We start from the raw sequence: 9,719 nt of genomic DNA, 5'->3' as shown, positions 1-9,719 counted from the left end.
ATGCATTCCATTTTCAAACGTATTCATTTATGTACCAGTAGTTAGAAGTAGAAAAGTTCTAATAGAAACCACAAAGCTCATCTACAGCCACACCACACTGGATATGCCTAAACTCATCTGATCTTGGAAGCTAAGCAGTGTTGGGCCTGGTTTGTTCTTGGATGGGAGACCACCTGGTAATACAAGGTGCTGTAGTTATTTTTATACTGCCAACACCGTTCTGTTGATGCATTCCATTTTCAAACGTATTCATTTATGTACCAGTAGTTAGAAGTAGAAAAGTTCTAACAGAAACCACAAAGCTCATCTACAGCCACACCACACTGGATATGCCTAAACTCATCCGATCTTCGAAGCTAAGCAGTGTTGGGTCTGGTTAGTACTTGGATGGGAGACCACCTGTGAATGCAAGCCTCTGTAGTTATTTTTATACTGCCAACACAGTTCTGTTGATGCATTCCATTTTCAAACTTATTTATTTATGTACCAGTAGTTAGAAGTAGAAAAGTTCTAAAATAAACCACAAAGCTCATCTACAGCCACACCACACTGGTTACGCCCAATCTCATCTGATCTTGGAAGCAAAGCAGTATTGGGCCTGGTTAGTACTTGGATGGTAGACCACCTGGGAATACAAGGTGGTGTAGGTATTTTTATACTGCCAACACCGTTCTGTTGTTGCATTCCATTTTCACACTTATTCATTTATGTACCAGTAGTTAGAAGTAGAAAAGTTCTAACAGAAACCACAAAGCTCATCTACAGCCACACCACACTGGTTACGCTCAATCTCGTCTGATCTTGGAAGCTAAGCAGTGTTGGTCCTGGTTAGTACTTGGATGGGAGACCACCTGGAAATACAAGCTGCTGTAGGTATTTTATACTGCCAACACCGTTCTGTTGATGCATTCCATTTTCAAACTTATTCATTTATGTACCAGTAGTTAGAAGTAGACAAGTTCTAACAGAAACCACAAAGCTCATCTACAGCCACACCACACTGGATACGCCCAATCTCATCTGATTTTGGAAGCTAAGCAGTGTTGGTCCTGGTTAGTACTTGGATGGGAAACCACCTTGAAATACAAGGTGCTGTAGGCATTTTTATACTGCCAACACCGTTCTGTTGATGTATTCCATTTTCAAACTTATTCATTTATGTACCAGTAGTTAGAATTAGAAAAGTTCTAACAGAAACCACACAGCTCATCTACAGCCACACCATACTGGTTACGCTCAATCTCGTCTGATCTTGGAAGCTAAGCAACGTTGGTCCTGGTTAGTACTTGGATGGTAGACCCCCTGGGAATACAAGGTGCCGTAGGTATTTTTATACTGCCAACACCGTTCTGTTGATGAATTACATTTTCAAACTTATTCTTTTATACCAGTAGTTAGAAGTAGAAAAGCTCTAACAGAACCACATAGCTCATCTACAGCCGAACCACACTGGATACACCCAATCTCATCTGATCTTGGAAACTAAGCAGTATTGGACCTGGTTAGTGCTTGGATGGGATACCACCTGGGAATAAAAGGTGGTGTAGGTATTTTTATACTGACAGCATGGTTCTGTTGATGCAATCCATTTTCAAACATATTCATTTATGTACCAGTAGTTAGAAGTAGAAAAGTTCTAACAGAAACTACAACGCTCATCTACAGCCACTCCACACTGGTTACCCCTAATCTCATCTGATCTTGGAAGCTAAGCAGTGTTGGGCCTGGATAGTACTTGCATGGGAGACCACCTGCAAATACAAGGTGCTGTAGGTATTTTTATACTGCAAACACCGTTCTGTTGATGCATTCCATTTTCAAACTTATTTATTTATGTACCAGTAGTTAGAAGTAGAAAAGTTCTAAAATAAACCACAAAGCTCATCTACAGGCACACCACACTGGTTACGCCCAATCTCATCTGATCTTGGAAGCAGAGCAGTATTGGGCCTGTTTAGTACTTGGATGGTAGACCACCTGGGAATACAAGGTGCTGTAGGTATTTTTATACTGCCAACACCGTTCTGTTAATGAATTACATTTTCAAACTTATTCTTTTATACCAGTAGTTAGAAGTAGAAAAGCTCTAACAGAACCACATAGCTCATCTACAGCCGTACCACACTGGATACACCCAATCTCATCTGATCTTGGAAGATAAGCAGTATTGGACCTGGTTAGTGCTTGGATGGGAGACCACCTGGAAATAAAAGGTGCTGTAGGTATTTTTATACTGACAGCACGGTTCTGTTGATGCAATCCATTTTCAAACATATTTATTTATGTACCAGTAGTTAGAAGTAGAAAAGTTCTAACAGAAACTACAAAGCTCATCAACAGCTGCACCACACTGGTTACGCCCAATCTCATCTGATTTTGGAAGCTAAGCAGTGTTGGGTCTGGTTAGCACTTGGATGGGAAACCACCTGGGAATGCAAGGTGCTGTAGGTATTTTTATACTGCCAACACCATTCTGTTGATGCATTCCATTTTCAAACGTATTCATTTATGTACCAGTAGTTAGAAGTAGAAAAGTTCTAACAGAAACCACAAAGCTCATCTACAGCCACACCACACTGGATACGCCTAAACTCATCCAATCTTGGAAGCTAAGCAGTGTTGGGCTTAGTTAGTTCTTGGATGGGAGACCACCTGGTAATACAAGGTACTGTAGTTATTTTTATACTGCCAACACCGTTCTGTTGATGCATTCCATTTTCAAACTTATTCATTTATGTACCAGTAGTTAGAAGTAGAAAAGTTCTAAAATAAACCACAAAGCTCATCTACAGCCACACCACACTGGTTACGCCCAATCTCATCTGATCTTGGAAACTAAGCAGTGTTGGGTCTGGTTAGTACTTGGATGGGAGACCACCTGTGAATGCAAGCCTCTGTAGTTATTTTTATACTGCCAACACAGTTCTGTTGATGCATTCCATTTTCAAACTTATTTATTTATGTACCAGTAGTTAGAAGTAGAAAAGTTCTAAAATAAACCACAAAGCTCATCTACAGCCACACCACACTGGTTACGCCCAATCTCATCTGATCTTGGAAGCAAAGCAGTATTGGGCCTGGTTAGTACTTCGATGGTAGACCACCTGGGAATACAAGGTGGTGTAGGTATTTTTATACTGCCAACACCGTTCTGTTGTTGCATTCCATTTTCACACTTATTCATTTATGTACCAGTAGTTAGAAGTAGAAAAGTTCTAAAATAAACCACAAAGCTCATCTACAGCCACACCACACTGGTTACGCCCAGTCTCATCTGATCTTTGAAGCAAAGCAGTATTGTGCCTGGTTAGTACTTGGATGGGAGACCACCTGGGAATACAAGGTGCCGTAGGTATTTTTATACTGCCAACACCGTTCTGTTGATGAATTACATTTTCAAACTTAATCTTTTATACCAGTAGTTAGAAGTAGAAAAGCTCTAACAGAACCACATAGCTCATCTACAGCCGTACCACACTGGATACACCCAATCTCATCTGATCTTGGAAACTAAGCAGTATTGGACCTGGTTAGTGCTTGGATGGGATACCACCTGGGAATAAAAGGTGGTGTAGGTATTTTTATACTGACAGCACGGTTCTGTTGATGCAATCCATTTTCAAACATTAATTTATGTACCAGTAGTTAGAAGTAGAAAAGTTCTAACAGAAACCACGACGCTCATCTACAGCCACACCACACTGGTTACCCCTAATCTCATCTGATCTTGGAAGCTAAGCAGTGTTGGGCCTGGTTAGTACTTGGATGGGAGACCACCTGGAAATACAAGGTACTGTAGGTATTTTTATACTGCAAACACCGTTCTGTTGATGTATTCCATTTTCAAACTTATTCATTTATGTACCAGTAGTTAGAAGTAGAAAAGTTCTAACAGAAACCACAAAGCTCATCTACAGCCACACTACACTGGTTACGCCCAATCCCATCTGATCTTAGAAGCTAAGCAGTGTTGTGTCTGGTTAGTACTTGGTTGGGAGACCACCTCAGAATACAAGGTGCTGTAGGTATTATTATACTGCCAACACCGTTCTGTTGATGCATTCCATTTTCAAACTTATTCATTTATGTAGCAGTAGTTAGAAGTAGAAAAGTTCTAACAGAAACCACAAAGCTCACATACAGCCACACCACGCTGGATACGCCTAATCTCATCTGCTCTTGGAAGCTAAGCAGTGTTGGGCATGGTTAGTCCTTGAATGGGAGACCACCTGGTAATACAAGGTGATGTAGTTATTTTTATACTGCCAACACCGTTCTGTTGATGCATTCCATTTTCAAACTTATTCATTTATGTACCAGTAGTTAGAAGTAGAAAAGTTCTAAAATAAACCACAAAGCTCATCTACAGCCACACCACACTGGTTACGCCCAGTCTCATCTGATCTTGGAAGCTAAGCAGTGTTGGGTCTGGTTAGTACTTGGATGGGAGACCACCTGTGAATGCAAGGCACTGTAGTTATTTTTATACTGCCAACACCGTTCTGTTGATGAATTACATTTTCAAACTTATTCTTTTATACCAGTAGTTAGAAGTAGAAAAGCTCTAACAGAACCACATAGCTCATCTACAGACGTACCACACTGGATACATCCAATCTCATCTGATCTTGGAAAATAAGCAGTATTGGACCTGATTGGTGCTTGGATGGGATACCACCTGGGAATAATAGGTGGTGTAGGTATTCTTATACTGACAGCACGGTTGTGTTGATGCAATCCATTTTCAAACTTATTCTTTTATACCAGTAGTTAGAAGTAGAAAAGCTCTAACAGAACCACATAGCTCATCTACAGCCGTACCACACTGGATACACCCAATCTCATCTGATCTTGGAAACTAAGCAGTATTGGACCTGGTTAGTGCTTGGATGGGATACCACCTGGGAATACAAGGTGCTGTAGGTATTTTTATACTGCCAACACCGTTCTGTTGATGAATTACATTTTCAAACTTATTCTTTTATACCAGTAGTTAGAAGTAGAAAAGCTCTAACAGAACCACATAGCTCATCTACAGCCGTACCACACTGGATACACCCAATCTCATCTGATCTTGGAAGCTAAGCAGTGTTTGTCCTGTTTAGTACTTGGATGGGAGACCACCTGGAAATACAAGCTGCTGTAGGTATTTTTATACTGCCAACACCGTTCTGTTGATGCATTCCATTTTCAAACTTATTCATTTATGTACCAGTAGTTAGAAGTAGAAAAGTTCTAAAATAAACCACAAAGCTCATCTACAGCCATACCACACTGGTTACGCCCAATCTCATCTGATCTTGGAAGCAAAGCAGTATTGGACCTGGTTAGTACTTGGATGGTAGACCACCTGGGAATACAAGGTGCCGTAGGTATTTTTATACTGCCAACACCGTTCTGTTGATGAATTACATTTTCAAACTTATTCTTTTATACCAGTAGTTAGAAGTAGAAAAGCTCTAACAGAACCACATAGCTCATCTACAGCCATACCACACTGGATACACCCAATCTCATCTGATCTTGGAAACTAAGCAGTATTGGACCTGGTTAGTGCTTGGATGGGATACCACCTGGGAATAAAAGGTGGTGTAGGTATTTTTATACTGACAGCACGGTTCTGTTGATGCAATCCATTTTCAAACATATTCATTTATGTACCAGTAGTTAGAAGTAGACAAGTTCTAACAGAAACCACAACGCTCATCTACAGCCACACCACACTGGTTACCCCTAATCTCATCTGATCTTGGAAGCTAAGCAGTGTTGAGCCTGGTTAGTACTTGGATGGGAGACCACCTGGAAATACAAGCTGCTGTAGGTATTTTTATACTGCAAACACCGTTCTGTTGATGCATTCCATTTTCACACTTATTCATTTATGTACCAGTAGTTAGAAGTAGAAAAGTTCTAACAGAAACCATAAAGCTCATCTACAGCCACACCACACTGGATACGCCCAATCTCATCTGATTTTGGAAGCTAAGCAGTGTTGGTTCTGGTTAGTACTTGGATGGGAGACCACCTGGAAATACAAGCTGCTGTAGGTATTTTTATACTGCCAACACCGTTCTGTTGATGCATTCCATTTTCGAACTTATTCATTTATGTACCAGTAGTTAGAAGTAGAAAAGTTCTAAAATAAACCACAAAGCTCATCTACAGCCACACCACACTGGTTACGTCCAATTTCATCTGATCTTGGAAGCTAAGCAGTGTTGGGTCTGGTTAGTACTTGGATGGGAGAATACATGTGAATGCAAGCCTCTGTAGTTATTTTTATACTGCCAACACAGTTCTGTTGATGCATTCCATTTTCAAACTTATTTATTTATGTACCAGTAGTTAGAAGTAGAAAAGTTCTAAAATAAACCACAAAGCTCATCTACAGCCACACCACACTGGTTACGCCCAATCTCATCTGATCTTGGAAGCAAAGCAGTATTGGGCCTGGTTAGTACTTGGATGGTAGACCACCTGGGAATACAAGGTGGTGTAGGTATGTGTTGTTGCATTCCATTTTCACACTTATTCATTTATGTACCAGTAGTTAGAAGTAGAAAAGTTCTAACAGAAACCACAAAGCTCATCTACAGCCACACGACACTGGATACGCCCAATCTCATCTGGTCTTGGAAGCTAAGCAGTGTTGGTCTTGGTTAGTACTTGAATGGGAGACCACCTGGAAATACCAGCTGCTGTATGTGTTTTTATACTGCCAACACCGTTCTGTTGATGCATTCCATTTTCAAACTTATTCATTTATGTACCAGTAGTTAGAAGTAGAAAAGTTCTAACAGAAACCACAAAGCTCATCTACAGCCACACCACACTGGATACGCCCAATCTCATCTGATTTTGGAAGCTAAGCAGTGTTGGTCCTGGTTAGTACTTGGATGGGAGACCACCTTGAAATACAAGGTACTGTAGGCATTTTTATACTGCCAACACCGTTCTGTTGATGCATTCCATTTTCAAACTTATTAATTTATGTACCAGTAGTTAGAATTAGAAAAGTTCTAACAGAAACCACAAAGTTCATCTACAGCCACACCACACTGGTTACGCCTAATCTCGTCTGATCTTGGAAGCTAAGCAGTGTTGGTCCTGGTTAGTACTTGGATGGGAGACCACCTGGAAATACAAGTTGCTGTAAGTATTTTTATACTGCAAACACCGTTCTGTTGATGCATTCTATTTTCAAACTTATTCATTTATGTACCAGTAGTTAGAAGTAGAAAAGTTCTAAAATAAACCACAAAGCTCATCTACAGCCATACCACACTGGTTACGCCCAATCTCATCTGATCTTGGAAGCAAAGCAGTATTGGGCCTGGTTAGTACTTGGATGGTAGACCACCTGGGAATACAAGGTGCCGTAGGTATTTTTTATACTGCCAACACCGTTCTGTTGATGAATTACATTTTCAAACTTATTCTTTTATACCAGTAGTTAGAAGTAGAAAAGCTCTAACAGAACCACATAGCTCATCTACAGCCGTACCACACTGGATACACCCAATCTCATCTGATCTTGGAAACTAAGCAGTATTGGACCTGGTTAGTGCTTGGATGGGATACCACCTGGGAATAAAAGGTGGTGTAGGTATTTTTATACTGACTGCACGGTTCTGTTGATGCAATCCATTTTCAAACATATTCATTTATGTACCAGTAGTTAGAAGTAGAAAAGTTCTAACAGAAACCACAACGCTCATCTACAGCCACTCCACACTGGTTACCACTATTCTCATCTGATCTTGGAAGCTAAGCAGAGTTGGGCCTGGATAGTACTTGGATGGGAGATCACCTGGAAATACAAGGTGCTGTAGGTATTTTTATACTGCAAACACCGTTCTGTTCATGCATTCCATTTTCAAACTTATTTATTTATGTTCCAGTAGTTAGAAGTAGAAAAGTTCTAAAATAAACCACAAAGCTCATCTACAGCCACACCACACTGGTTACGCCCAATCTCATCTGATCTTGGAAGCAAAGCAGTATTGGGCCTGGTTAGTACTTGGATGGTAGACCACCTGGGAATACAAGGTGCTGTAGGTAACTGCCATCACCGTTCTGTTGATGAATTACATTTTCAAACTTATTCTTTTATACCAGTAGTTAGAAGTAGAAAAGCTCTAACAGAACCACATAGCTCATCTACAGCCATACCACACTGGATACACCCAATCTCATCTGATCTTGGAAACTCAGCAGTATTGCACCTGGGTAGTGCTTGGATGGGATACCACCTGGGAATAAAAGGTGGTGTAGGTATTTTTATACTGACAGCACGGTTCTGTTGATGCAATCCATTTTCAAACATATTCATTTATGTACCAGTAGTTAGAAGTAGACAAGTTCTAACAGAAACCACAACGCTCATCTACAGCCACACCACACTGGTTACCCATAATCTCATCTGATCTTGGAAGCTAAGCAGTGTTGGGCCTGGTTAGTACTTGGATGGGAGACCACCTGGAAATACAAGCTGCTGTGAGGTATTTTTATACTGCCAACACCGTTCTGTTGATGCATTCCATTTTCACACTTATTCATTTATGTACCAGTAGTTAGAAGTAGAAAAGTTCTAACAGAAACCATAAAGCTCATCTACAGCCACACCACACTGGATGCGCGCAATCTCATCTGATTTTGGAAGCTAAGCAGTGTTGGTTCTGGTTAGTACTTGGATGGGAGACCACCTGGAAATACAAGCTGCAGTAGGTATTTTTATACTGCCAACACCGTTCTGTTGATGTATTCCATTTTCAAACTTATTCATTTATGTACCAGTAGTTAGAAGTAGAAAAGTTCTAACAGAAACCACAAAGCTCATCAACAGCCACACCACACTGGATGCGCCCAATCACATCTGATTATGGTAGCTAAGCAGTGTTGGTCCTGGTTAGTACTTGGATGGGAAACCGCCTTGAAATACAAGGTGCTGTAGGCATTTTTATACTGCCAACACCGTTCTGTTGATGCATTCCATTTTCAAACTTATTCATTTATGTAGCAGTAGTTAGAAGTAGAAAAGTTCTAAAATAAACCACAAAGCTCATCTACAGCCACACCACACTGGTTACGCCCAATCTCATCTAATCTTGGAAGCTAAGCAGTGTTGGGTCTGGTTAGTACTTGGATGGGAGACCACCTGTGAATGCAAGGCGCTGTAGGTATTTTTATACTGCCAACACCGTTCTGTTGATGAATTACATTATCAAACTTATTCTTTTATACCAGTAGTTAGAAGTAGAAAAGCTCTAACAGAACCACATAGCTCATCTACAGACGTACCACACTGGATACATCCAATCTCATCTGATCTTGGAAAATAAGCAGTATTGGACCTGATTAGTGCTTGGATGGGATACCACCTGGGAATAAAAGGTGGTGTAGGTATTTTTATACTGACAGCACGGTTCTGTTGATGCAATCCATTTTCAAACATATTCATTTATGTACCAGTAGTTAGAAGTAGAAAAGTTCTAACAGGAACCACAAAGCTCATCTACAGCCACACCACACTGGTTACCCCTAATCTCTTCTGATCTTGGAAGCTAAGCAGTGTTGGGCCTGGTTAGTACTTGGATGGGAGACCATCTGGAAATACAAGGTGCTGTAGGTATTTTTATACTGCCAACACATTTCTGTTGATGCATTCCATTTTCACACTTATTCATTTATGTACCAGTAGTTAGAAGTAGAAAAGTTAT

At 40.5% G+C, this 9,719-nt stretch overlaps 38 pseudogenes; all 38 read left to right on the top strand.

Moving 5' to 3' along the window:
* Positions 1 to 79: 79 nt before the first annotated feature.
* On the top strand, positions 80 to 198 carry LOC134896381 (5S ribosomal RNA; annotated as a pseudogene).
* Positions 199 to 305: 107 nt separating this feature from the next.
* LOC134897633 (5S ribosomal RNA) lies at positions 306 to 424 on the top strand (annotated as a pseudogene).
* A 107-nt stretch (positions 425 to 531) lies between these two features.
* Positions 532 to 650, top strand: LOC134894451 (5S ribosomal RNA; annotated as a pseudogene).
* Positions 651 to 757: 107 nt separating this feature from the next.
* On the top strand, positions 758 to 876 carry LOC134894762 (5S ribosomal RNA; annotated as a pseudogene).
* A 106-nt stretch (positions 877 to 982) lies between these two features.
* LOC134895557 (5S ribosomal RNA) lies at positions 983 to 1,101 on the top strand (annotated as a pseudogene).
* A 107-nt stretch (positions 1,102 to 1,208) lies between these two features.
* Positions 1,209 to 1,327, top strand: LOC134897316 (5S ribosomal RNA; annotated as a pseudogene).
* A 104-nt stretch (positions 1,328 to 1,431) lies between these two features.
* On the top strand, positions 1,432 to 1,550 carry LOC134897870 (5S ribosomal RNA; annotated as a pseudogene).
* A 107-nt stretch (positions 1,551 to 1,657) lies between these two features.
* Positions 1,658 to 1,776, top strand: LOC134895120 (5S ribosomal RNA; annotated as a pseudogene).
* Positions 1,777 to 1,883: 107 nt separating this feature from the next.
* Positions 1,884 to 2,002, top strand: LOC134896361 (5S ribosomal RNA; annotated as a pseudogene).
* A 104-nt stretch (positions 2,003 to 2,106) lies between these two features.
* Positions 2,107 to 2,225, top strand: LOC134895084 (5S ribosomal RNA; annotated as a pseudogene).
* A 107-nt stretch (positions 2,226 to 2,332) lies between these two features.
* Positions 2,333 to 2,451, top strand: LOC134897499 (5S ribosomal RNA; annotated as a pseudogene).
* A 107-nt stretch (positions 2,452 to 2,558) lies between these two features.
* On the top strand, positions 2,559 to 2,677 carry LOC134897732 (5S ribosomal RNA; annotated as a pseudogene).
* A 107-nt stretch (positions 2,678 to 2,784) lies between these two features.
* Positions 2,785 to 2,903, top strand: LOC134896819 (5S ribosomal RNA; annotated as a pseudogene).
* A 107-nt stretch (positions 2,904 to 3,010) lies between these two features.
* Positions 3,011 to 3,129, top strand: LOC134894979 (5S ribosomal RNA; annotated as a pseudogene).
* Positions 3,130 to 3,236: 107 nt separating this feature from the next.
* LOC134897351 (5S ribosomal RNA) lies at positions 3,237 to 3,355 on the top strand (annotated as a pseudogene).
* Positions 3,356 to 3,459: 104 nt separating this feature from the next.
* Positions 3,460 to 3,578, top strand: LOC134897257 (5S ribosomal RNA; annotated as a pseudogene).
* Positions 3,579 to 3,683: 105 nt separating this feature from the next.
* On the top strand, positions 3,684 to 3,802 carry LOC134891580 (5S ribosomal RNA; annotated as a pseudogene).
* A 107-nt stretch (positions 3,803 to 3,909) lies between these two features.
* LOC134896382 (5S ribosomal RNA) lies at positions 3,910 to 4,028 on the top strand (annotated as a pseudogene).
* Positions 4,029 to 4,361: 333 nt separating this feature from the next.
* LOC134895000 (5S ribosomal RNA) lies at positions 4,362 to 4,480 on the top strand (annotated as a pseudogene).
* Positions 4,481 to 4,807: 327 nt separating this feature from the next.
* On the top strand, positions 4,808 to 4,926 carry LOC134894554 (5S ribosomal RNA; annotated as a pseudogene).
* Positions 4,927 to 5,030: 104 nt separating this feature from the next.
* On the top strand, positions 5,031 to 5,149 carry LOC134893129 (5S ribosomal RNA; annotated as a pseudogene).
* A 107-nt stretch (positions 5,150 to 5,256) lies between these two features.
* On the top strand, positions 5,257 to 5,375 carry LOC134893404 (5S ribosomal RNA; annotated as a pseudogene).
* Positions 5,376 to 5,479: 104 nt separating this feature from the next.
* LOC134896366 (5S ribosomal RNA) lies at positions 5,480 to 5,598 on the top strand (annotated as a pseudogene).
* A 107-nt stretch (positions 5,599 to 5,705) lies between these two features.
* On the top strand, positions 5,706 to 5,824 carry LOC134895720 (5S ribosomal RNA; annotated as a pseudogene).
* Positions 5,825 to 5,931: 107 nt separating this feature from the next.
* On the top strand, positions 5,932 to 6,050 carry LOC134894918 (5S ribosomal RNA; annotated as a pseudogene).
* A 333-nt stretch (positions 6,051 to 6,383) lies between these two features.
* On the top strand, positions 6,384 to 6,502 carry LOC134894449 (5S ribosomal RNA; annotated as a pseudogene).
* An 86-nt stretch (positions 6,503 to 6,588) lies between these two features.
* Positions 6,589 to 6,707, top strand: LOC134896795 (5S ribosomal RNA; annotated as a pseudogene).
* A 107-nt stretch (positions 6,708 to 6,814) lies between these two features.
* LOC134895821 (5S ribosomal RNA) lies at positions 6,815 to 6,933 on the top strand (annotated as a pseudogene).
* Positions 6,934 to 7,040: 107 nt separating this feature from the next.
* LOC134896009 (5S ribosomal RNA) lies at positions 7,041 to 7,159 on the top strand (annotated as a pseudogene).
* Positions 7,160 to 7,266: 107 nt separating this feature from the next.
* On the top strand, positions 7,267 to 7,385 carry LOC134891522 (5S ribosomal RNA; annotated as a pseudogene).
* Positions 7,386 to 7,490: 105 nt separating this feature from the next.
* Positions 7,491 to 7,609, top strand: LOC134897256 (5S ribosomal RNA; annotated as a pseudogene).
* A 107-nt stretch (positions 7,610 to 7,716) lies between these two features.
* On the top strand, positions 7,717 to 7,835 carry LOC134897954 (5S ribosomal RNA; annotated as a pseudogene).
* Positions 7,836 to 7,942: 107 nt separating this feature from the next.
* Positions 7,943 to 8,061, top strand: LOC134890740 (5S ribosomal RNA; annotated as a pseudogene).
* A 323-nt stretch (positions 8,062 to 8,384) lies between these two features.
* Positions 8,385 to 8,503, top strand: LOC134897777 (5S ribosomal RNA; annotated as a pseudogene).
* A 108-nt stretch (positions 8,504 to 8,611) lies between these two features.
* On the top strand, positions 8,612 to 8,730 carry LOC134897222 (5S ribosomal RNA; annotated as a pseudogene).
* Positions 8,731 to 8,837: 107 nt separating this feature from the next.
* LOC134898269 (5S ribosomal RNA) lies at positions 8,838 to 8,956 on the top strand (annotated as a pseudogene).
* Positions 8,957 to 9,063: 107 nt separating this feature from the next.
* On the top strand, positions 9,064 to 9,182 carry LOC134894346 (5S ribosomal RNA; annotated as a pseudogene).
* Positions 9,183 to 9,512: 330 nt separating this feature from the next.
* Positions 9,513 to 9,631, top strand: LOC134892777 (5S ribosomal RNA; annotated as a pseudogene).
* The last annotated feature ends 88 nt before the right edge of the window (positions 9,632 to 9,719 follow it).

Source organism: Pseudophryne corroboree, chromosome 3 (genome assembly GCF_028390025.1).
Source record: "Pseudophryne corroboree isolate aPseCor3 chromosome 3, aPseCor3.hap2, whole genome shotgun sequence".
NCBI lineage: Eukaryota > Metazoa > Chordata > Amphibia > Anura > Myobatrachidae > Pseudophryne > Pseudophryne corroboree.
Note: the sequence above shows the minus strand (reverse complement) of the source record. Positions and strands in the feature narration are given on the sequence as shown.